Below are 24,391 nucleotides of genomic sequence, written 5' to 3'. Positions count from 1 at the left end.
ATGGGGAAGATTGTGCCCCCAAAAGAACTGTTGCTGGCTGTGGTGCTGTGCGGCCCTGGGAGGGTATAAGTAAGGGGGATGTGCCACCAGAGAGTCAGTCAGCGCTAGGACAAGAAAAAGAGGGGACCTGATGCGAGTAGCTACCGCCACATGGGTCTGTGAGCTGGGCCCTGCACCCCTAAAACCCCCCACTCTGCTGTCCCCTGGGCCCCTGACAAGGGAGGGCCCCTACCCAGGTCCCTGACACTGTGGGGACCGGGAATTACGCCAGCGCTGCGAGGAAGAAGCGCCCAGGAGGTGAGGAGTGGGACTGTCTACCCACCTTGAGAAGCTGTGGCCCCTTTGAAGCACCGCATGGGGAAGATTGTGCCCCCAAAAGAACTGTTGCTGGCTGTGGTGCTGTGCGGCCCTGTGAAAGCGCTGGGCCCTGGGACTGTTGTGGCCCCCTAGTGCTGTAAAGCCTGCCTGTCAAGCGCTATAATTGCGAAGCGCTGGAGAAGAGTTCATTTCCTGCCCCCTCTGCGTGGTCTGAGGAAGGAGCTGAGGTTGTGGGCAGAGGGAGGAGCAGTGCGCTGTGAATAGCGCCATCCCGCTGAGGAGAATCGCGCTGGAGGAGCCTACCCTCGTTGTGGCGCGCTTGCTGCATTATTAATAATTAATAAAAGGGAGCCTACCCCTTATTGCGGCCGTCCTCACCGCCGCAGCCCGAGGAGTGTTGGTGCTGCCTTGCGCCGGTGGGATATTGCCAAAAATCACCGCCGCGACCCGGCGCGGTATCTGAGGGACCTCCCCACTGCTGTGGTGAACGTTGCGGCGGCCCGCGGTGCCAGGAGAGGGCCGCCGATGTGAGGAGAGGGCCGTGCTAGGCCCTGAAGCCGGCCTAACCCGCATCACGTGGCTGGGGCGCCGGTGACGTCTTCCGCCATGCCCCCAGCCACGCCGCACACGGATTGGCCTGCGCGGCCGTGCCCCTGAAAGGCCGCTCAGGGATTGGCTGCCGGCCGGCAGCCAGAGAAGAGGAGCGGAGCCTAAGCCCCGGGTCCCTGTGAGGTAGGAGGGGGACCCGGGTGAAGCGACAGCGTTGCGGGCCCCCGTGGTCGAGGGGGGAGCCCCGATTGTGCCCGTGAACCGGAACGGGTGCCCACCCCGCCGGTGAGTGCCCCCGCAGGAGAAGCCAACGGAAGCCCCGGGTCCCCGTGTGGAAGGAGAGGGGCCCGGGTGAAGTTGTGGAGGTATTGGTGCGGGGCACCCGTGGTCAGGGGGGAGCCCCGATGGTGAGCGACCGGAGCGGGAGCCAACCCCGCTGGTCAGGAACTGGAGGGGGCCGACGGCCGCGTCACAAGGCCACGCCCCCGCCGTGCGGCTATTGGTAACGTGGCCGAGCCCCTCTGAAGCCGCATTCCAATTTGCCCTGGGCCCAGGGAAGCCTTTGGAGGCACGGGACCAGGAGAGGAACAGCCTGTCGTCGCCCGGGGAGGGGGGCCTCAAGGCACGTGTCGGTGCAAGCCCCTTTCCCCCCCACCCCGCCTGGCGCGAGAGTCCCAGAGGACCCCAATGAGCCGAAGTCAAGAGGGGGTGTAGCGAATGAGCCCCGTGGGGAACGGCAGAGCCCGGGCCAGCCTTGAAGACAAGGAGTGAGGGGCCTCGAGGCACATTGTCAGTGCCTGGCCTACCGCAAAGGGAGGAGCCCCGGAGTCGCCCGGTGAGTGGGGCCTTATTCAGACTGTGTGAGGGGGTGGAGAGGGCAACGGGGCACAGGGTCCGTGTCCGCCCCCCCGCCCACATGACATATTAGAGACCTTGAAGGGAAAACATACCCCGAACTGGGCGACGGCCTAAAGAGTGAACTGGTGCAGGCTGGAGGTCAATACTGTGCCCCTGGGTCCCCCAAGGAATTATTAAAGTCCCAAGTTAGGGCCAGGGTTTATGCTGAAGCTGGGTTGCTGTTCAGGCCGATGGTTTCGTGCCCAGTGTGCTTATGGCCTAGTGTTAATGCCCCTGTTAGTGGTGGGTATCCCCATGCGTTATGCTGCTAAGGCCGACTGCCCCTCTAGGGAAGTGTTAGACGCCTGAGGAGTTATTTAGGGTGGCCCGAGAGACAGGTTTAATCCTGCACAGTGACCAGGTAATAGGAGATGTTTAAGAGTACCCCCTATTGTTAATGCTACTGATGCCAATGCATATTAATGTTTCCCGCCTGATGTTTGATATCCCTATGCTGACTTATTGCAGGTGTTCCTGTAGGTTGGGGTTTACTGTGGTGCCCTGAAGTTTCCTTTACAGGGGTCGGGCTGGAGTTATAGAGCACGGTGTGTACTCATGCTGATGGTATTTTGCAATTACAGCATTTCACTAAGGATGAGAGCCTGAGTTGGCCCCGCCACATTAGCCCCAAGTTCAATGTTAATTGAGTCACATTTTTATATTTCAGATGGACTTACAGATTCAGCCCCTACTTCCCATGTAAATAATCCCCCCTTGAGACATTTGGCTCTGGTGCCAGTTGGCGCTGTGTGATGATACCACTGTTATGCATTTTTGCTTTGCAGGTTGGAGATACTAAACTTCTTAATTTATCAACTCAAACTGGTGTCCTGCCTCTTTTGTGGTGTGCCTGGTGTGTCGTCTGTTGGTACTGCGTGAGTGCTTCACATGTCCTCCGTAGTTTGGCCTGCCCGCTTGGTCCGTGCTACCCCCTTAGAGATATGGGTAACCCCATTTCCTACATTGTTGGCAAGCAGTGGGATAGGACTTGTGTTTGCGCAGTACCACGGCGGCCACGGGTTACACCACAAGTAGAGCTTTGAGACCCGCCTGGCATTCAAAGATACTTGCACCAGATTCACCTGGCATTAAGAGATCCTTGCACAAGACTCGCCTGGCATTCAGAGATGCTTGCACCAGACTTGCCTGGCATTCAAAGATACTTGCACCAGACTCGCCTGGCATTCAGAGATGTTTGCACCAGACTTGCCTGGCATTCAGAGATGCTTGCACCAGACTCGCCTGGCATTCAGAGATGCTTGCACCAGTCTTGCCTGGCATCTAGAGTTACTTGGGCCAGGCTTGCCTGGCATCCAGAGATACTTGGGCCAGACTTGTCTGGCATCCAGAGGTACTTGCACCAGACTCGCCTGGCATCCAGAGATACTTGTACCAGGCTAGCCTGGCATCCAGAGAAACGTGTTCCAGACTTGCCTGGCATCCAGGGGTACTTGTTCCTGGCGTGCCTGGCATCCAGAGGTACTTGTTCCTGGCGTGCCTGGCATCCAGAGATACTTGAAACAGGCTTGCCTGGCATTCAAAGATACTTGCACCAGACTCGCCTGGCATTCAGCGATACTTGGGCCAGACTCACCTGGCATTCAGCGATGCTTGCACCAGACTCGCCTGGAATCCAGAGATACTTGCACCAGACTCGCCTGGCATTCAGCGATACTTGGGCCAGACTCACCTGGCATTCAGCGATGCTTGCGCCAGACTCGCCTGGAATCCAGAGATACTTGTGCCAGGATTGCCTGGCATCCAGAGATACTTGTGCCAGGCTTGCCTGGCATCCAGAGATACTTGAGGACCTATTTAGAGTTTGATTGTCACTAACTACCATCCACGTACTGGAGCACACACTATATACGGAGTAGATTCCACGGCTGCATTTCCCCAACAATTCTACAGTCCGTACAATGGAGACACTGACAGCAGGGAAACCGTACTGCCTATTTTCACTTTCCTCCAGAATTTGGAGTATTTTTAGTTACCACAGGGCCTGCAGACACACAGCCAGTGCCTCAAGGCCTGCAGACACACAGCCAGCGCCCCAGGGCCTGCAGACACACATTCATCGCTTCATGGCCTGCAGACACACAGCCAGTGCCCCAGGACCTGCAGACACACAGCCAGTGCCCCAGGGCCTGCAGACACACAGCCAGTGCCCCAGGACCTAACGACACACAGCCAGTGTTCCAGGGCCTGCAGACACACAGCCAGCGCCCCAGGACCTGCAGACACACAGCCAGTGCCACAGGGCCTGCAGACCCACAGCCAGCGGCCCCGGACCTGCAGACACACAGCCAGCGCCCCAGGACCTGCAGACACACAGCCAGCGCCCCAGGACCTGCAGACACACAGCCAGCGCCCCAGGGCCTGCAGACACACAGCCAGTGCCCCAGGACCTGCAGACCCACATTCATCGCTTCATGGCCTGCAGACACACAGCCAGTGCCCCAGGACCTGCAGACACACAGCCAGCGCCCCAGGACCTGCAGACACACAGCCAGCGCCCCAGGACCTGCAGACACACAGCCAGCGCCCCAGGGCCTGCAGACACACAGCCAGTGCCCCAGGACCTGCAGACCCACATTCATCGCTTCATGGCCTGCAGACACACAGCCAGTGCCCCAGGGCCTGCAGACACACAGCCAGTGCCCCAGGACCTGCAGACACACAGCCAGTTCTCCAGGGCCTGCAGACACACAGCCAGCGGCCCAGGACCTGCAGACCCACAGCCAGTGCCACAGGGCCTGCAGACCCACAGCCAGCGGCCCCGGACCTGCAGACACACAGCCAGTGCCCCAGGACCTGCAGACACACAGCCAGCGCCCCAGGGCCTGCAGACTCACAGCCAGCGCCCCAGGGCCTGCAGACACACATTCATCGCTTCATGGCCTGCAGACACACAGCCAGTGCCCCAGGGCCTGCAGACACACAGCCAGTGCCCCAGGACCTAACGACACACAGCCAGTGTTCCAGGGCCTGCAGACCCACAGCCAGCGGCCCCGGACCTGCAGACACACAGCCAGCGCCCCAGGACCTGCAGACACACAGCCAGCGCCCCAGGACCTGCAGACACACAGCCAGCGCCCCAGGGCCTGCAGACACACAGCCAGTGCCCCAGGACCTGCAGACACGCAGCCAGTGCCCCAGGACCTGCAGACACACAGCCAGTTCTCCAGGGCCTGCAGACACACTGCCAGCGCCCCAGGACCTGTAGACACACAGCCAGTGTCCCAGGACCTGCAGACACACAGCCATCGCTTCAGGGCCTGCAGACATACAGCAAGTGTCTCAGGGCCTGCAGACATGCAGCCAGTGCCCCAGGACCTGCAGACACACAGCCAGTGCCCCAGGACCTGCAGACACACAGCCAGTGCCCCAGGACCTGCAGACACACAGCCAGCGCCCCAGGGCCTGCAGACACACAGCCAGTGCCTCAGGGCCTGCAGACACACAGCCAGCGCCCCAGGGCCTGCAGACACACAGCCAGCGCCCCAGGACCTGCAGACACACAGCCAGTGCCACAGGGCCTGCAGACCCACAGCCAGCGGCCCCGGACCTGCAGACACACAGCCAGCGCCCCAGGACCTGCAGACACACAGCCAGCGCCCCAGGACCTGCAGACACACAGCCAGTGCCCCAGGACCTGCAGACACACAGCCAGCGCCCCAGGGCCTGCAGACTCACAGCCAGCGCCCCAGGGCCTGCAGACACACATTCATCGCTTCATGGCCTGCAGACACACAGCCAGTGCCCCAGGGCCTGCAGACACACAGCCAGTGCCCCAGGACCTAACGACACACAGCCAGTGTTCCAGGGCCTGCAGACCCACAGCCAGCGGCCCCGGACCTGCAGACACACAGCCAGCGCCCCAGGACCTGCAGACACACAGCCAGCGCCCAGGACCTGCAGACACACAGCCAGCGCCCCAGGGCCTGCAGACACACAGCCAGTGCCCCAGGACCTGCAGACACACAGCCAGTGCCCCAGGACCTGCAGACACACAGCCAGTTCTCCAGGGCCTGCAGACACACTGCCAGCGCCCCAGGACCTGTAGACACACAGCCAGTGTCCCAGGACCTGCGGACACACAGCCATCGCTTCAGGGCCTGCAGACATACAGCAAGTGTCTCAGGGCCTGCAGACATGCAGCCAGTGCCCCAGGACCTGCAGACACACAGCCAGTGCCCCAGGACCTGCAGACACACAGCCAGTGCCCCAGGACCTGCAGACACACAGCCAGCGCCCCAGGGCCTGCAGACACACAGCCAGTGCCTCAGGGCCTGCAGACACACAGCCAGCGCCCCAGGGCCTGCAGACACACAGCCAGCGCCCCAGGACCTGCAGACACACAGCCAGTGCCACAGGGCCTGCAGACCCACAGCCAGCGGCCCCGGACCTGCAGACACACAGCCAGCGCCCCAGGACCTGCAGACACACAGCCAGCGCCCCAGGACCTGCAGACACACAGCCAGTGCCCCAGGACCTGCAGACCCACATTCATCGCTTCATGGCCTGCAGACACACAGCCAGTGCCCCAGGACCTGCAGACACACAGCCAGTGCTCCAGGACCAGCAGACACATAGCCAGCGGCCCAGGACCTGCAGACACACAGCCAGTGCCACAGGGCCTGCAGACCCACAGCCAGTGGCCCCGGACCTGCAGACACACAGCCAGTGCCCCAGGACCTGCAGACACACAGCCAGTGCTCCAGGACCAGCAGACCCACAGCCAGCGCCCCAGGACCTGCAGACACACAGCCAGCACCCCAGGACCTGCAGACACACAGCCAGCGCCCCAGGACCTGCAGACACACAGCCAGCGCCCCAGGGCCTGCAGACACACAGCCATTGCCCCAGGACCTGCAGACACACAGCCAGCGCCCCAGGACCTGCAGACACACAGCCAGCGCCCCAGGGCCTGCAGGCACACAGCCAGTGCCCCAGGACCTGCAGACACATAGCCAGCGGCCCCGGACCTGCAGACACACAGCCAGTGCCCCAGGACCTGCAGACACACAGCCAGTGCCCCAGGACCTGCAGACACACAGCCAGTGCCCCAGGACCTGCAGACTCACAGCCAGCGCCCCAGGGCCTGCAGACACACAGCCAGTGCCCCAGGACCTGCAGACTCACAGCCAGTGCCTCAGGGCCTGCAGACACACAGCCAGTGCCTCAGGGCCTGCAGACACACAGCCAGTGCCTCAGGGCCTGCAGACACACATTCATCGCTTCATGGCCTGCAGACACACAGCCAGTTCTCCAGGGCCTGCAGACACACAGCCAGCGCCCCAGGACCTGTAGACACACAGCCAGTGTCCCAGGACCTGCAGACACACAGCCATCGCTTCAGGGCCTCCAGACATACAGCCAGTGCCCCAGGACCTGCAGACACACAGCCAGCGCCCCAGGACCTGCAGACACACAGCCAGCGCCCCAGGGCCTGCAGACACACAGCCAGCGTCCCAGGACCTGCAGACACACAGCCAGTGCCCCAGGACCTGCAGACACACAGCCAGTGCCTCAGGGCCTGCAGACGCACAGCCAGTGTCCCAGGACCTGCAGACACACAGCCATCGCTTCAGGACCTGCAGACACACAGCCAGCGCCCCAGGACCTGCAGACACACAGCCAGTGCCCCAGGACCTGCAGACACACAGCCAGTGTCCCAGGACCTGCAGACACACAGCCATCGCTTCAGGACCTGCAGACACATAGCCAGCGCCCCAGGACCTGCAGACACACAGCCATCGCTTCAGGACCTGCAGACACACAGCCAGCGTCCCAGGGCCTGCAGACATACAGCCAGCGCCCCAGGGCCTGCAGACATACAGCCAGCGCCCCAGGGCCTGCAGACACACAGCCAGTGCCTCAGGGCCTGCAGACACACAGCCAGTGCCACAGGGCCTGCAGACCCACATTCATCGCTTCATGGCCTGCAGACACACAGCCAGCGCCCCAGGACCTGCAGACACACAGCCAGTGCCCGAGGACCTGCAGACACACAGCCAGTGCCCCAGGACCTGCAGACACACAGCCAGTGCCCCAGGACCTGCAGACACACAGCCAGCGCCCCAGGACCTGCAGACACACAGCCAGTGCCCAGGACCTGCAGACATACAGCCAGCGCCCCAGGACCTGCAGACACACAGCCAGTGCCCCAAGACCTGCAGACACACAGCCAGCACCCCAGGACCTGCAGACACACAGCCAGCACCCCAGGACCTTCAGACATACAGCCAGCGCCCGAGGGCCTGCAGACACACAGCCAGTGCCCCAGGACCTGCAGACACACAGCCAGTGCCCCAGGACCTGCAGACATACAGCCAGCTAACCCAGGACCTGCAGACACACAGCCAGCACCCCAGGACCTGCAGACACACAGCCAGTGTCCCAGGTCCTGCAGACATACAGCCAGCTTCCCAAGGCCTGCAGACACACAGCCAGCGCCCCAGAACCTAACGACACACAGCCAGCAGCCCAGAGCCTGCGGACACCCAACCAGCAGCCCAGTATCTGCAGACACACAGCCAGTGCCCCAGGACCTGCAGACACAGAGCCAGTGTTCCAGGGCCTGCAGACACACAGCCAGCGCCTCCGGACCTGCAGACACACAGTCAGTGCTCCAGGGCCTGCAGACACACAGCTAGCGCCCCAGGACCTGCAGACACACAGCCAGCGCCCCAGGACCTAACGACACACAGGCAGCAGCCCAGGATCTGCAGACACACAGCCAGTGCCCCAGGACCTGCAGACACACAGCCAGCGCCCCAGGACCTAACGACACACAGCCAGCAGCCCAGGATCTGCAGACACACAGCCAGTGCCCCAGGACCTGCAGACACACAGCCAGCGCCCCAGGACCTAACGACACACAGCCAGCGCCCCAGGGCCTGCAGACACACAGCCAGCGCCCCAGGACCTAACGACACACAGCCAGCAGCCCAGGATCTGCAGACACACAGCCAGTGCCCCAGGACCTGCAGACACACAGCCAGTGTTCCAGGGCCTGCAGACACACATCCAGCGCCCCAGGACCTAACGACACACAGCCAGCAGTCTGGGATAAAAGAATAACCTGACTTAGAGGGTGCCCAGCAAATAAATACTAAGAGAAAGTGAAGACCTGTAGATACAACAAATACAGGGATTTAAGAAATCTACCCATCAGGTATGTAATTCAAGGAGAGATGTGCGATTCATATAGAGACAGAATAAGAACGTGCCCCAGGACCTGCAGACATACAGCCAGCGGCCCCGGACCTGCAGACACACAGCCAGTGCCCCAGGGCCTCCAGACACACAGCCAGTGTCCCAGAGCCTGCAGACACACAGCCAGCACCCCAGGACCTGCAGACACACAGCCAGTGCCCCAGGACCTGCAGACACACAGCCAGTGCCCCAGGACCTGCAGACACACAGCCAGCGGCCCCGGACCTGCAGACACACAGCCAGTGCCCCAGGGCCTCCAGACACACAGCCAGTGTCCCAGAGCCTGCAGACACACAGCCAGCACCCCAGGACCTGCAGACACACAGCCAGCGTCCCAGGGCCTGCAGACACACAGCCAGTGCCCCAGGACCTGCAGACACACAGCCAGTGCCCAGGACCTGCAGACACACAGCCAGCGGCCCCGGACCTGCAGACACACAGCCAGTTCTCCAGGGCCTCCAGACACACAGCCAGTGTCCCAGAGCCTGCAGACACACAGCCAGCACCCCAGGACCTGCAGACACACAGCCAGCGTCCCAGGGCCTGCAGACACACAGCCAGTGCCCCAGGACCTGCAGACACACAGCCAGTGCCTCAGGACCTGCAGACACACAGCCAGTTCTCCAGGGCCTCCAGACACACAGCCAGTGTCCCAGAGCCTGCAGACACACAGCCAGCACCCCAGGACCTGCAGACACACAGCCAGCGTCCCAGGGCCTGCAGACACACAGCCAGTGCCCCAGGACCTGCAGACACACAGCCAGTGCCCAGGACCTGCAGACACATAGCCAGCGGCCCCGGACCTGCAGACACACAGCCAGTGCCCCAGGACCTGAAGACATACAGCCAGTGCCCCAGGGCCTGCAGACACACAGCCAGCGCCCCAGGACCTGCAGACACACAGCCAGCGCCCGAGGACATGCAGACACACAGCCAGTGCCCCAGGACCTAACGACACACAGCCGGAAGCCCAGAGCCTGCAGACACACAGCCAGAGTCCCAGGGCCTGCAGACATACAGCCAGTGCCCCAGGACCTGCAGACACAAAGCCAGCGCCCCCGGACCTGCAGACACACAGCCAGCGCCCCCGGACCTGCAGACACACAGCCAGTGCTCCAGGGCCTGCAGACACACAGCCAGTGTCCCAGGGCCTGCAGACACACAGCCAGCAGCTCAGAGCCTGCAGACACACAGCCAGTGCCACAGGGCCTGCAGACCCACAGCCAGTGGCCCCGGACCTGCAGACACACAGCCAGTGCCCCAGGACCTGCAGACACACAGCCAGTGCCCCAGGACCTGCAGACACACAGCCAGTGCTCCAGGGCCTGCAGACACACAGCCAGTGTCCCAGGGCCTGCAGACACACAGCCAGCAGCTCAGAGCCTGCAGACACACAGCCAGCCACCCAGAGCGTGCAAACAAACAGCCAGAGCCCCAGGGCGTGCAGACACACAGCCAGCGTCGTAGGGCCTGCAGACACACAGACAGGCAGACATGCAAGAGGGGTGAGGAGCAGTGAGAGGGGTGAACGAGAAAAAAAGAGTCGAGATACAAAGGGAGACATTCAAGGAAAGTGAGAGAAGGAATGAGAGAGGGAGAGGAGGAAGAGAGAGAAAGAGAGAGGAAGAGCGAAAGAGAGAGAGAGAGACACACAAATGGGGAGACAGAGAAAGACAAACAATGCTGACTGAGATAAACACAGCGAGGGGGGATGAACGAGAGAAAGCGTGGGGCAGGCAGGGGGATATAAGAGGACCGATAAGGAGGAAGAGAGAGCGATACACACCAGGAGAGATGGGGGAGAGAGACAAGCCGAAAAAGAGGAACACGAAAAAGATAAACAAGGGAGACTTGAAGATGGGGAGAGGTTGTAAGACCCAGAAAGTGTTAGAAAAAAAGGAAAGCAAGTGAGAGAATGAATTTAGAGAGACGAAATTTGAGATAGAGGGGGGAGTAAGGAAGAAATGGAGAGAGAGAGAGAGCAGGGGCGCAGAGACATGAAGAGTTAAAGAGAGGAAGGCAGAGGATGAGAAGGTGAGAGAGAGTAAATGAGACAGAGAGGTGAAGAGAGAGGGGTGGGGGAGAGAGAGGAGGCGAGAAAGTAAATAAGAGAAGGAGAGAGTGTCAGGAGCACAGGGAGAGGCAGAGAGGCATTGGGGGGAGAGAGCCTGCCCGAGACAGCTACAATCACAGTGGACGGAGCAGATACCCCATCTCAGCCCCTCCACCCCCCACGCTCTCCTGCCCCCAGTGTTCCTCCTCCCTCCTGCCCCCAGGGCCCCCACACCCCGCCCTCCTGCCCCCACCTGCCGCCCCGGGGGTGATGCGGCCGGGGCTCCCGCCCAGGGCGGTGTGAGATCGATGTAAACACGGCGGCGGCTGCGGGCGGAGGTCTGCGGCTCCCGGGGCGGAGGATCCGGACGCCACCGCCGCCGCCGGAGCTGCCAATACTGCCGATAATAGCGCCGCCCGCGCCCCGGGCTCCCGCATCCTCGCCCCGGGCTCCCGCATCCTCGCCCCGGGCTCCCGCACCCGCGCCCGGCCCCTGATGCAATTGCGGCTTCCCTTCCAGCTCGCGCTCGGAAAACCACCATTTGTCTGCCCCCCACCCCCGGCGGCGGGGGGAGGAGGAGGGGGGGCAGGGGCGGTGCCAAGGCGGCAGCAACGCGTCAAGGAAACCACAGGTAGGAGACGAGCGAGGAGAGAGGTCGGCACCGCACCGCAGCTGAGGGCGAGGGGATCCACGGAAATCAGATCCATTCACGGGGATCCACCGAGATCAGGTCCATCCACGGGGATCCACCGACAGCAGGTCCATCCACCGGGGATCCACCGAGATCAGGTCCATCCACGGGGATCCACTGAGATCAGGTCCAGCCACGGGGATCCACCGACAGCAGGTCCATCCACCGAGGTCAGGTCCCATTTACGCTGGATCCACCGAGATCAGGTCTGATCCCCGTTGACACTGCGTGGATCCCTGCCGGAGACCAGTTCTCATTTCCCGGTGACACTGCGTGGATCCCTGCCGGAGGCCAGATCTCATTCATCGGTGACACTGCGTGGATCCCAATCGGAGACGAGTTCTCATTAACCGGTGACACTGCGTGGATCCCAACCGGAGACGAGTTCTCATTCATCGGTGACACTGCGTGGATCCCTGCCGGAGACGAGATCTCATTCCCCGGTGACACTGTGTGGATCTCTAGCACTGCAGATGGCGATATCACTCCAAGAATCAAGGCTTGGTCGCCGCTGACACCATCGTATCTTCAAGACAGCCAACGACAATATCCACCCAAGTACCAATGCTCGATCACTGCCGGCACGGAGTGGGTCTTTAAGACTTCAGACCACAATATCCACCCAAGAACCACAGCTTGGTCGCCGCTGACATGGCGTGGGTCTCTAAGACTGCAGACGTCAAAATCCACCCAAGAACCAAGGCTTGGTCGCCGCTGACATGACTGTATCTCCAAGACTGCAGGCGACGATATCCACTCCAGACCCAAGGCTTCATCACTGCCGACATGGCACGGATCTCTAAGACTGCCCAAGAAACCTACAACCCAATGCTTGTGGGTCACTAAGGCTGCAGACCTCAATATTTACCTTAGACCCAAGGCTTGGTCACCGCCAACATGGCGTAGATCTCTAAAACTGTCCAAAGTCTCCTATGACCCATGGCATGGTTTTCTAAAACGGCAGATGACAATTTCCACCCAAGACCCAAAGCTTGGTCATCGTCAACAAGGCGTGGATCTCTAAAACTGTCCAAAGACTCCAACAACCCACAGCGCACATCTCTACAACAGCTGATGGCAATTTCCACCCAAAGATTGGTCGTCGTCAACAAGGTGTGGATCTCTAAGACTGCCCAAAGACCTCTTCGACCCAGAGCCGGCCACTAGTCGCCCCATGGAGACAAGACTTGGCACCTGCTTTGTCTGCGCACCGAGGAGACGGCGCGTGAGCCCTGTTCCTGTTGACCTGGTATGCAGGGGGCAACAAGAAGAGGATCACTTGCCTCTGTAGATTGTGGGGATCATTGGAATGCATATTGCCTTTTGGTGGACCGCTGGGAAAGGCAGCGTGCAACATCTGGATGTTGACGGGATACCATCCTGGATTGATGCAGATCCTGAGGTGGGATGCCACCGGTCAACGATAAGGGGCATCAAGGGCCAGAATCTTGTTTCCGATTGGCTAAGTTGGGATGGCTGCCTGCAGAGGTTCATTTTTGAGGCAGCTGATGGCCAGGTAGGAGGGTATCAAGTAATTGTATTCCATTTGGTTTGGGGGAGGCCTGGGACCTGAGGTCACCTGCTTAACACGGGACGGTCAGGGTGCCCCTACCGCGTACCCTTGCGTTGTGTATGAGGATGGTGATGCATGGCTGGCGGCGGATCCCCAAAGGGCAGCGAATGGGGGGTGGCACTGCTCTTCCTCTGCGTTTTCATGGAGCGTGTCTATTCATCTGAGGTCAAAGGTCTGAGTGGGTAGGGCTCTTGGTGGGGGCTGGGCTATTATTCTGAGTTTGGCCCCCTCCATCCCACATGCATCTTCAGAAGCTGCCGAATAGGATGGCTTGCTGGAGGACCAGAGTGGCTGACACTCTTCGAGGTGACCGGGGAGGCAGCAAGGGGCGCGTCCTGCCTCTGTAGGTGTGTGGGGGGGGGGGTCGTCTTAGGCTATGGGGTCCAGGATGATGGGGGTCACTGTGTTTTCTCTCCCCTTCCCAAGGACACACATGCTCATGAGAGCTGGGTGAGTTGTTGGGCGGGTCTACGATCCGCTGAAGGACGGGACACAGCATCATCTGCCTCTGGTGCCACCTGCGTAGGTGACTGCTGGGCAGAGCCGCGTGCGAGGCATGGTGCCACCATCACAGGTGACTGCTGAGCAGAGCCGCGTTGGAGGCCTAGTGCCACCTGCGCAGGTGACTGCTGAAAAGAGCCACGTGTGAGGCATGGTGCCACCAGCACAGGTGACTGCTGAGCAGAGCCGCGTTTGATGCCTAGTGCCACCTGCGCAGGTGACTGCTGGGCAGAGCCACATGCGAGGCATGGTGCCACCAGCACAGGTGACAGTGGAGCATGTCTGAGGCCTGGTCTAACCTGCACAGGTGACTGTGGAGAAGGAGCGTTTCTGAGTCCTGGTCTCACCTGCGCAGGTAAGAGTGGAGCGTGTCTGAGGCCTGGTCTCACCTGTACAGGTGAGAGTGGAGCGTGTCTGAGGCCTGGTCTCACCTGCACAGGTGACTGTGGAGAAGGAGCATTTCTGAGTCCTGGTCTCATCTGCGCAGGTAAGAGTGGAGCGTGTCTGAGGCCAGGTCTCACCCGCACAGGTAACAGTGGAGCAGGAGCGTGTCTGAGGCCTGGTCTCACCTGCACAGGTGAGAGTGGAGCATGTCTGAGGCCTGGTCTCACCTGCACAGGTGAGAGTGGAGCGTGTCTGAGGCCTGGTCTCACCTACACAGGTGAGAGTGGAGCATGTCTGAGTCCTGGTCTCACCTGCGCAGGTGAGAGTGGAGCGTGTCTGAGGCCTGGTCTCACCTACACAGGTGAGAGTGGAGCATGTCTGAGTCCTGGTCTCACCTGCACAGGTGAGAGTGGAGCATTTCTGAGTCCTGGTCTCATCTGCGCAGGTAAGAGTGGAGCATTTCTGAGTCCTGGTCTCATCTGCGCAGGTAAGAGTGGAGCGTGTCTGAGGCCTGGTCTCACCTGCACAGGTGAGAGTGGAGCATGTCTGAGTCCTGGTCTCACCTGTACAGGTGAGAGTGGAGCGTGTCTGAGGCCTGGTCTCACCTGCACAGGTGACTGTGGAGAAGGAGCATTTCTGAGTCCTGGTCTCATCTGCGCAGGTAAGAGTGGAGCGTGTCTGAGGCCAGGTCTCACCCGCACAGGTAACAGTGGAGCAGGAGCGTGTCTGAGGCCTGGTCTCACCTGCACAGGTGAGAGTGGAGCATGTCTGAGGCCTGGTCTCACCTGCACAGGTGAGAGTGGAGCGTGTCTGAGGCCTGGTCTCACCTACACAGGTGAGAGTGGAGCATGTCTGAGTCCTGGTCTCACCTGCGCAGGTGAGAGTGGAGCGTGTCTGAGGCCTGGTCTCACCTACACAGGTGAGAGTGGAGCATGTCTGAGTCCTGGTCTCACCTGCACAGGTGAGAGTGGAGCATTTCTGAGTCCTGGTCTCATCTGCGCAGGTAAGAGTGGAGCATTTCTGAGTCCTGGTCTCATCTGCGCAGGTAAGAGTGGAGCGTGTCTGAGGCCTGGTCTCACCTGCACAGGTGAGAGTGGAGCATGTCTGAGTCCTGGTCTCACCTGTACAGGTGAGAGTGGAGCGTGTCGGAGGCCTGGTCTCACCTGCACAGGTGACTGTGGAGAAGGAGCATTTCTGAGTCCTGGTCTCATCTGCGCAGGTAAGAGTGGAGCGTGTCTGAGGCCAGGTTTCACCCGCACAGGTAACAGTGGAGCAGGAGCGTGTCTGAGGCCTGGTCTCACCTGCACAGGTGAGAGTGGAGCATGTCTGAGGCCTGGTCTCACCTGCACAGGTGAGAGTGGAGCGTGTCTGAGGTCTGGTCTCACCTACACAGGTGAGAGTGGAGCATGTCTGAGTCCTGGTCTCACCTGCGCAGGTGAGAGTGGAGCGTGTCTGAGGCCAGGTCTCACCTACACAGGTGAGAGTGGAGCATGTCTGAGTCCTGGTCTCACCTGCACAGGTGAGAGTGGAGCATGTCTGAGTCCTGGTCTCACCTGCACAGGTGAGAGTGGAGCGTGTCTGAGGTTTGGTCTCACCTGCACAGATGAAAGTGGAGCATGTCTGAGTCCTGGTCTCACCTGTACAGGTGAGAGTGGAGCATGTCTGAGTCCTGGTCTCACCTTCACAGTTGACAGTGGAGCATGTCTAAGGCCCGGTCTCACCTGCACAGGTAAGAGTGGAGCGTGTCTGAGGCCAGGTCTCACCCACACAGGTGACAGTGGAGCGTGGCTGAGGCCTGGTCTCACCTGCGCAGGTGACAGCGTGGCAGGAAAGTGCCTGAGTCCTGGTCTCACCTGCACAGTTGATGGCGCAGAGCATGTCTGAGGCCTGGTCTCACCTGCACAGGTGATGGCGCAGAGCGTGCCTGAGTCCTGGTCTCACCTGCACAGGTGAGAGTGGAGCGTGTCTGAGGCTGGGTCTCACCTGTGCAGGTGACAGTGGAGCATGAGCATGTCTGAGGCCTGGTCTCACCTGCACAGGTGAGAGTGGAGCATGTCTGAGTCCTGGTCTCACCTGCACAGGTGAGAGGGGAACATGTCTTAGGCCTGATCTCACTTGCGCAGGTGACAGTGGAGCAGGAGCGTGTCTGAGGCCTGGTCTCACCTGCAGAGGTGACGGCGCAGAGCGTGTCTGAGACCTGGTGTCACCTGCACATGTGACCGCGGAGCAGGAATGTGTCTGAGGCCTGGTCTCACCTGCAGAGGTGACAGTCAAGCATGTCTGAGGCCTGGTCTCACCTGTAGGTGGCAGCACAGCATTAGCATGTCTGAGGCTTGGTCTCACCTGCACAGGTGACAGTCGTAGCGTGTCTGAGGCCCTGTATCACCTGCACAGGTGACAGTGGAGAAGGAGCGTGTCTGGGGCCTGGTATCACCTGCGCAGGTGACAGTGGAGCAGATGAGTGTCTGAGGCCTGGTCTCACCTGCACTGGTGACAGCGCAGAGCGTGTCTGAGGCCCAGTCTGACCTGTGCAGGTGAAAGTGGAGCAGGAGCGTGTCTGAGGCCTGCTCTCAACTGCACAGATGACGGCGCAGAGCGTGTCTGAGGCCCAGTCTCACCTGTGCAGGTGAAAGTGGAGCAGAAGCGTGTCTGAGGCCTGGTCTCACCTGTACAGGTGACAGTCATAGCTTGTCTGAGGCCTGGTCTCACCTGCACAGGTGACAGTGGAGCAGGAGCGTGTCTGGGGCCTGGTCTCACCTGCGCAGGTGACAGTGGAGCAGATAAATGTATGAGGCCTGGTCTCACCTGCACAGGTGACAGTGGAGCAGGAGCATGTCTGAGGCCTGCTCTCACCTGCACAGGTGACGGCGCAGAGCGTGTCTGAGGCCCAGTCTCACCTGTGCAGGTGACAGTGGAGCAAAAGCGTGTCTGAGGCCAGGTCTCACCTGCACAGGTGACAGTGGAGCAGTAGCGTGTCTGAGGCCTTGTCTCACCTGCAAAGGTAAGAGTGGAGCGTGTCTGAGGCCAGGCCTCACCTGCACAGGTGAGAGTGGAGCATGTCTTAGTCCGGCTCTCACCTGCACAGGTGACGGCGCAGAGCGTGTCTGAGGCCCAGTCTCACCTGTGCAGGTGAAAGTGGAGCAGGAGCGTGTCTGAGGCCTGGTCTCACCTGCACAGGTGAGAGTGGAGCGTATCTGAGGCCTTGTCTCACCTGTACAGGTGACATTGGAGCGCATCTTAATCCTTGTCTCACCTGCGCGGGTGACAATGGAGCAGGAGCGTGTCTGAGGCCTGCTCTCACCTGCACAGGTGACGGCGCAGAGCGTGTCTGAGGCCCAGTCTCACCTGTGCAGGTGAAAGTGGAGCAGGAGCATGTCTGAGTCCTGGTCTCACCTGCAAAGGTAAGAGTGGAGCGTGTCTGAGGCCTGGTCTCACCTGTACAGGTGACAGTCATAGTTTGTCTGAGGCCTGGTCTCACCTGCACAGGTGACAGTGGAGCAGGAGCGTGTCTGGGGCCTGGTCTCACCTGCGCAGGTGACAGTGGAGCAGGAGCATGTCTGAGGCCCAGTCTCACCTGTGCAGGTGACAGTGGAGCAAAAGCGTGTCTGAGGCCAGGTTTCACCTGCACAGGTGACAGTGGAGCAGTAGCGTGTCTGAGCCCTTGTCTCACCTGCAAAGGTAAGAGTGGAGCGTGTCTGAGGCCAGGCCTCACCTGCACAGGTGAGAGTGGAGCATGTCTTAGTCCTGCTCTCACCTGCACAGGTGACGGCGCAGAGCGTGTCTGAGGCCCAGTCTCACCTGTGCAGGTGAAAGTGGAGCAGGAGCGTGTCTGAGGCCTGGTCTCACCTGCACAGGTGAGAGTGGAGCGTGTCTGAGGCCTTGTCTCACCTGTACAGGTGACATTGGAGCGCATCTTAATCCTTGTCTCACCTGCGCGGGTGACAATGGAGCTGGAGCGTGTCAGAGGCCTGGTCTCAGCTGCACTGGTGACAGTGGAGTAGGAGTGTTTCTGAGGCCCGGTCTCACCTGCACAGATGACAGTGGAGCAGGAGCATGTCTCACCTGCACAGCTGACAGTGGAGCATGTCTGAGGCTTGGTCTCACCTGCACAGGTGAAAGTGGAGTAGGAGCGTGTCTGAGGCTTTGTCTTACCTGTACAGATGAGAGTGGAGCATGTCTGAGGCCTGGCCTCACCTGTACAGGTGACAGTGGAGCAGAAGTGTGTCTGAAGCTTGGTTTCACCTGCACAGATGACAGTGGAGCAAGAGTGTGTCTGAGGCCAGGGCTCACCTGCACAGGTGAGAGTGGGGCGTGTCTGAGGCCTGGCCTCACCTGCACAGGTGAGAGTGGAGTGTGCCTGGGGCCTGGTCTCACCTGCACAGTAGACATTGAAGCATGTCTGAGGCTCAGTCTCAACTGCACAGGTAAGAGTGGACCGTGTCTGAGGTCAGGTCTCCCCTGCACAGGTGACGTCGCAGAGCGTGTCTGAGGCCTGGTCTCACCTGCACAGGTGATGTCGCAGAGCGTGTCTGAAGCCTGGTCTCTCCCGCACAGGTGACGGCGCAGAGCGTGTCTGAGGCCCAGTCTCACTTGCATAGGTGACAGTGGAGCAGGAGCGTGTATGAGGCCTGGTCTCACCTGCACAGGTAAAAGTGGTGCAGGAGCGTGACTGAGGCCTGGTCTTACCTGCATAGGTGAGAGTAGAGCATGTCTGAGGCCTGGTCTCACCTGCACATGTGACAGTGGAGCAGGAGCATTTCTGAGGCCTGGCCTCTCCTGCACAGGTGAGAGTGGAGCATTTCTGAGGCCTGGCCTCTCCTGCACAGGTGACAGTCAAGCGTGTCTGAGGCCTGGTCTCACCTGTAGGTGGCAGCACAGCAGGAGCATGTCTGAAGTCCTGGTCTCACCTGCACAGTTGACAGTTGAGCGTGTCTGAGGCCTGGTCTTACCTTCGCAGGTGAGAGTGGAGCGTGTCTGAGGCCTGGTCTCCCCTGCACAGGTGACATTGGAGCGCATCTCAAGCCTTGTCCCACCCGCGTGACAGTAGAGCAGGAGTGTATCAGAGGCTTGGCCTCACCTGCACAGGTGACAGTGGAGCGTGTCTGAGGCCTGGTCTCACCTGCGCAGGTGAGAGTGGAGCGTGTCTGAGGCCTGGTCTCACCTGCGCAGGTGAAAGTGGAGCAGGTGCATGTCTGGGGCCTGGTCTCACCTGTTCAGATGTAAATGTAAATGTGGGTGTACTTGTAAAGCGCACTGTGACTCCATCGGAGTGTCCTGGCGCTGAAGACCACTGGGGAACCGTCCTGGTTTTGCCTGTGAGATGGTCCCTTTCTGGGTATCTCCAAGGTGAAACCAGGCATCCCCGGCGTATGTGGAGGGCCGTTGTAGAGATGAGGCAAGCTTAATGCCCAGAGTTGCCGAGTGTGTTCTCTGGTTAGAGTAGGCACCAAGGTGAGAATTATCAAGTCCGTTTGACCCTAGTCCACGACCCTGCGGCGTCGGGAATTGAACCCTGGTCCCGGGCCGTTCTCTGCTTACGGGTCTGCCGCCTCTAACCAGTGAGCCACACCACTCCACATGAGAGTGGAGAGTGGAGTGTGTCTGAGGCCTGGTCTCACCTGTAGAGGTGGCAGCACAGCAGGAGTGTGTCTGAGGCCTGGTCTCACCTGCACAGGTGACAGTGGAGCAGATAAGTGTATGAGGCCTGGTCTCACCTGTGCAGGTGAGAGTGGAGCTTGTCTGAGGCCTGGTCTCACCTGTGCAGGTGAGAGTGGAGCGTGTCTGAGGCCTGGTCTCACCTGTGCAGGTGAGAGTGGAGCTTGTCTGAGGCCTGGTCTCACCAGTGCAGGTGAGAGTGGAGCGTTTATGAGGCCTGGTCTCACCTGTTTAGGTGAGAGTGGAGCGTGTCTGAGGCCTGGTCTCACCTGTGCAGGTGACAGTGGAGCAGATAAGTGTATGAGGCCTGGTCTCACCTGTGCAGGTGAGAGTGGAGCTTGTCTGAGGCCTGGTCTCACCTGTGCAGGTGAGAGTGGAGCGTTTATGAGGCCTGGTCTCACCTGTTTAGGTGAGAGTGCAGCGTGTCTGAGGCCTGGTCTCACCTGTGCAGGTGACAGTGGAGCAGGAGCGTGTCTGAGGCCTGGTCTCACCTGCACAGGTGAGAGTGGAGCATGTCTGAGACCTGGCCTCACCTGTACAGGTGACAGTGGAGCATGTCTGAGGCCTGGTCTTACCTGTACACATGGCAGCACAGCAGGAGCGTTTCAGATGCCCGGTCTCACCTGCAATGGTGACAGCGGAGCAGGAGCATGAGTGGGGCCTGGCCTCACCTGTACAGGTGAGAGTGGAGCATGTCTGAGGCCTGGTCTCACATGCCCAGGTGACAGTGGAGCAAGAGCGTGTCTGAGTCCTGGTCTCACCTGCACAGGTGAGAGTGGAGCATGTCTGAGGCCTGGTCTCACCTGCAGAGGTGACAGTGGAGCAGGAGTGTGTCTGAGGCCCGGTCTCATCTGCACAGGTGAGAGTGGAGCATGTCTGAGGCCTAATCTCACCTGCCTAGGGTGACAGTGGAGCATGTTTGGGGCCGGTCTCACCTGCACAGGTGAGAGTGGAGCATGTCTGAGGCCGGGTCTCACCTGCAGAGGTGACAGTGGAGCAGGAGCGTGTCTGAGGCCTGGTCTCACCTCCACAGGTGAGAGTGGAGCATGTCTGAGGCCTGGTCTCACCTGCACAAGTGACAGTGGAGCAGGAGTGTTTCTAAGTCCTGGTCTCACCTGTGTAGGTGACAGTGGAGCATGAGAGTTTCTGAGGCCTGCCCTCACCGGTACAGGTGACAGTGGAGTGTTTCTGAGGCCCGGCTTCACCTGTACAGGTGACAGTGGAGCAGATAAGTGTATGAGGCCTGGTCTCACCTGTGCAGGTGACAATGGAGCTGGAGCGTGTCTGAGGCCCGGTCTCACCTGCAGAGGTAACAGTGGAGCAGATAAGTGTATGATGCCTGGTCTCACCTGTGCAGGTGACAGTGGAGCATGAGAGTTTCTGAGGCCTGTCCTCACCTGTACAGGTGACAGTGGAGCGTTTCTGAGGCCCGGCCTCACCTATACAGGTGAAAGTGGAGCATGTCTGAGGCCTGGTGTCACCTGTACAGGTGACAGTGGAGCAGGAGTGTGTTTGAGGCCCGGTCTCGCCTGCACAGGTGACAGTCGAGCGTGTCTGAGGCCTGGTCTCACCTGCAGAGGTGACAGTGGAGCAGGAGCATGTCTGAGGCCAGGTCTCACCTGCAGAGGTGACAGTCGAGCGTGTCTGAGGCCTGGTCTCACCTGCAGAGGTGACAGTGGAGCAGGAGCATGTCTGAGGCCAGGTCTCACCTGCAGAGGTGACAGTCGAGCGTGTCTGAGGCCTGGTCTCACCTGCACAGGTGACAGTGGAGCAGGAGTGTGTTTGAGGCCCGGTCTCGCCTGCACAGGTGACAGTCGAGCGTGTCTGAGGCCTGGTCTCACCTGCAGAGGTGACAGTGGAGCAGGAGCATGTCTGAGGCAAGGTCTCACCTGCAGAGGTGACAGTCGAGCGTGTCTGAGGCCAGGTCTCACCTGCAGAGGTGACAGTCGAGCGTGTCTGAGGCCTGGTCTCACCTGCAGAGGTGACAGTGGAGCATGTCTGAGGCCCGGTCTCACCTGTGCAGGTGACAGTGGAGCAGGAGCGTGTCTGATGCCTGGTCTCACCTGCACAGGTGAGAGTGGAGCGTGTCTGAGGCTTGGCATCACCCTTACAGGTGAGAATGGAGCTTGTCTGAGGCCTGGTCTCACCTGTACAGGTGAGGGTGGAGCATGTCTGAGGCCTGGTCTCGCCTGTACAGGTGACAGAGGAGCAGGAGAATTTCTGAGGCCTGGTGTCACCTGTACAGGTGAGAATGGAGCGTGTCTGAGGCCTGGTCTCACCTGCAAAGGTGACAGCGGAGTAGGAGCATGAGTGGGGCCTGGCCTCACCTGTACAGGTGAGAGTGGAGCTTGTCTGAGGCCTGGCCTCACCTGTACAGGTGAGAGTGGAGCATGTCTTAGGCCTGGTCTCACCTGAGCAGGTGACAGTGGAGCAGGAGCATGTCTGAGGTCTGGTCTCACCTGCCCAGGTGAGAGTGGAGCAGGGGCATGTATGGGGCCTGGTCTCACCTGCACAGGTGAGAGTGGAGCATGTCTGAGGTCTGGTCTCACATGCGCAGGTGACAGTGGAGCAAGAGCGTGTCTGAGGCCTGGTCTCACCTGCGCAGGTGACAGTGGAGCATGTGTGAGTCCTGGTCTCACCTGCACAGGTGAGAGTGGAGCATGTCTGAGGCCCGGTCTCACCTGCAGAGGTGACAGTGGAGCAGGAGTGTGACTGAGGCCCGGTCTCACCTGCACAGATGAGAGTGGACATTGTCTGAGGCCAGGTCTCACCTGCACAGGTGACAGTGGAGTAGGAGCGTGTCTGAGGCCAGGTCTCACCTGCGCAGTTGACAGTGGAGCGTGTCTGATGCCTGGTCTCACCTGCACAGGTGACAGTGGAGCGTGTCTGATGCCTGGTCTCACCTGCACAGGTGACAGTGGAACAGGAGCGTTTCTGAGGCCTGACCTCACCTGTACAGGTGACAGTGGAGCAGGAGCATGAATGGAGCCTGGCCTTACCTGCACAGGTGAGAGTGGAGCGTGTCTGAGGCCTGGTCTCATCTGCATAGGTGACGGCGCAGAGCATGTCTGAGGCCTGGTCTCACCTGTACAGGTGACAGTGGAGCAGGAGTGTGTAAGAGACCTGGCCTCACCTGCACAGGTGACAGTGGAGCAGGAGTGGGTCAGAGGCCCGGTCTCACCTGCACAGGTGACAGCAGAGCAGGAGCATGTCTGAGGTCTGGTCTCACCTGCCCAGGTGAGAGTGGAGCAGGGGCATGTATGGGACCTGGTCTCACCTGCCCAGGTGACAGTGGAGCGTGTCTGAAGCCTGGTCTCACCTGCACAGGTGACAGTGAAGCATGAGAGTTTCTGAGGCCTTCCCTCACCTGTACAGGTGACAGTAGAGCGTTTCTTAGGCCCGGCCTCACCTGTACAGGTGACAGTGGAACAGGAACGTTTCTGAGGCCTGGCCTCACCTGTACAGGTGAGAGTGGAGCATGTCTGAGGCCTGGTGTCACCTGTACAGGTAGAGAGAAAAAAGTGTTTTCCCAGTTAGTTTTAGGTCCAGAGGGGGGAGACAGGAATGAACTAGGCATAAGGGGTACCTCTAGTGAGACCTATATTGCTTTTGTCACGAGAATTTATCCAAAACCATTTACATAAGAGAGGATGCTATAGACAGAAGCCAAGACTTGTAAATATTACAAAAACATTATTTTATTTTATTTTGTCTTTTTTTGAGTTTTACTTTTTTAGATATTTATACGTGTATACATTTTATTTTATCTCATAACAACACAATCAGGAATTGATAGATATTCACTATACATTTTATAGGTTTCAGAAAGTGCAATTGAAAAAGTGTGCCCCTAACAATGTTGTATCTTGCTAACATACATACTCTCACACATACCTTTCATACATCTACATTCACTATTCTCTATAAAAATACATAGAAACATGGAAACAGGACTTTACATAAAGGAATTATAACCCAAAGGTGTATATGGTGGTTCGCTGTTGGTACATGAAATTAGAGGTTCCACCAGTTAGTCATTGATCTGTGTATTATTGACCAATCCTTAGTACATTGTCCGGGTCTTTTTGGAGTGTACGGCCTACGTACGTTTCGGTGATAGTATATGGTTGAATCACCTTCCTCAGGGTCAGGATAAATAGACAAAAAGCTGACATATACAATGGACCAATATACAGAAGTTAAAAAGAAGGGGCAGTGCGTTTTTTTCCCATTCTATTTCTGGGCAAATGAATTCAATTTATATGCACGAGGGGAGTTTCGGAAAAGCTCTTACAGCCACAGGTGGCGTAATATCTGATAAGAAAGACTAGTCGATATTTGAGATAATTCCAGGAGTTGATTGAAGACTGGATGACAGCGTATATTTATCAGTTAGGCTTTGTGTATTAATTTCTTCACACGGTTCTGGGCATATTATTCTGTATGTTCAGAAGCCAGAATTTATTTAAGGGGTGTATCCTCTCCACCTTCACTAATGTGGAAGTGACTGTAACAGGGGTCCCGTGCGGACCCTGGAGAGAGGAGCCCC

At 59.2% G+C, this 24,391-nt stretch overlaps 1 protein-coding gene across 1 annotated transcript in view; it reads left to right on the top strand.

Annotated features, from left to right (window-relative positions):
• Window positions 1–11,668: 11,668 nt before the first annotated feature.
• The window catches only part of NYAP1 (neuronal tyrosine phosphorylated phosphoinositide-3-kinase adaptor 1), a 449,806-nt gene continuing 437,083 nt past the window's right edge, over window positions 11,669–24,391 (top strand). Inside the window, exon 1 of the mRNA XM_086946192.1 lies at window positions 11,669–13,245. The gene's annotated coding sequence lies outside the window, so the exon portion shown is untranslated. The remainder of the gene's footprint in view (window positions 13,246–24,391) is intronic.

This window comes from Lissotriton vulgaris, chromosome 12 (assembly GCF_964263255.1).
Source record: "Lissotriton vulgaris chromosome 12, aLisVul1.2, whole genome shotgun sequence".
In the NCBI taxonomy this organism is placed as follows: Eukaryota; Metazoa; Chordata; class Amphibia; order Caudata; family Salamandridae; genus Lissotriton; species Lissotriton vulgaris.
This window is presented reverse-complemented; position numbering and strand designations above follow the sequence as displayed.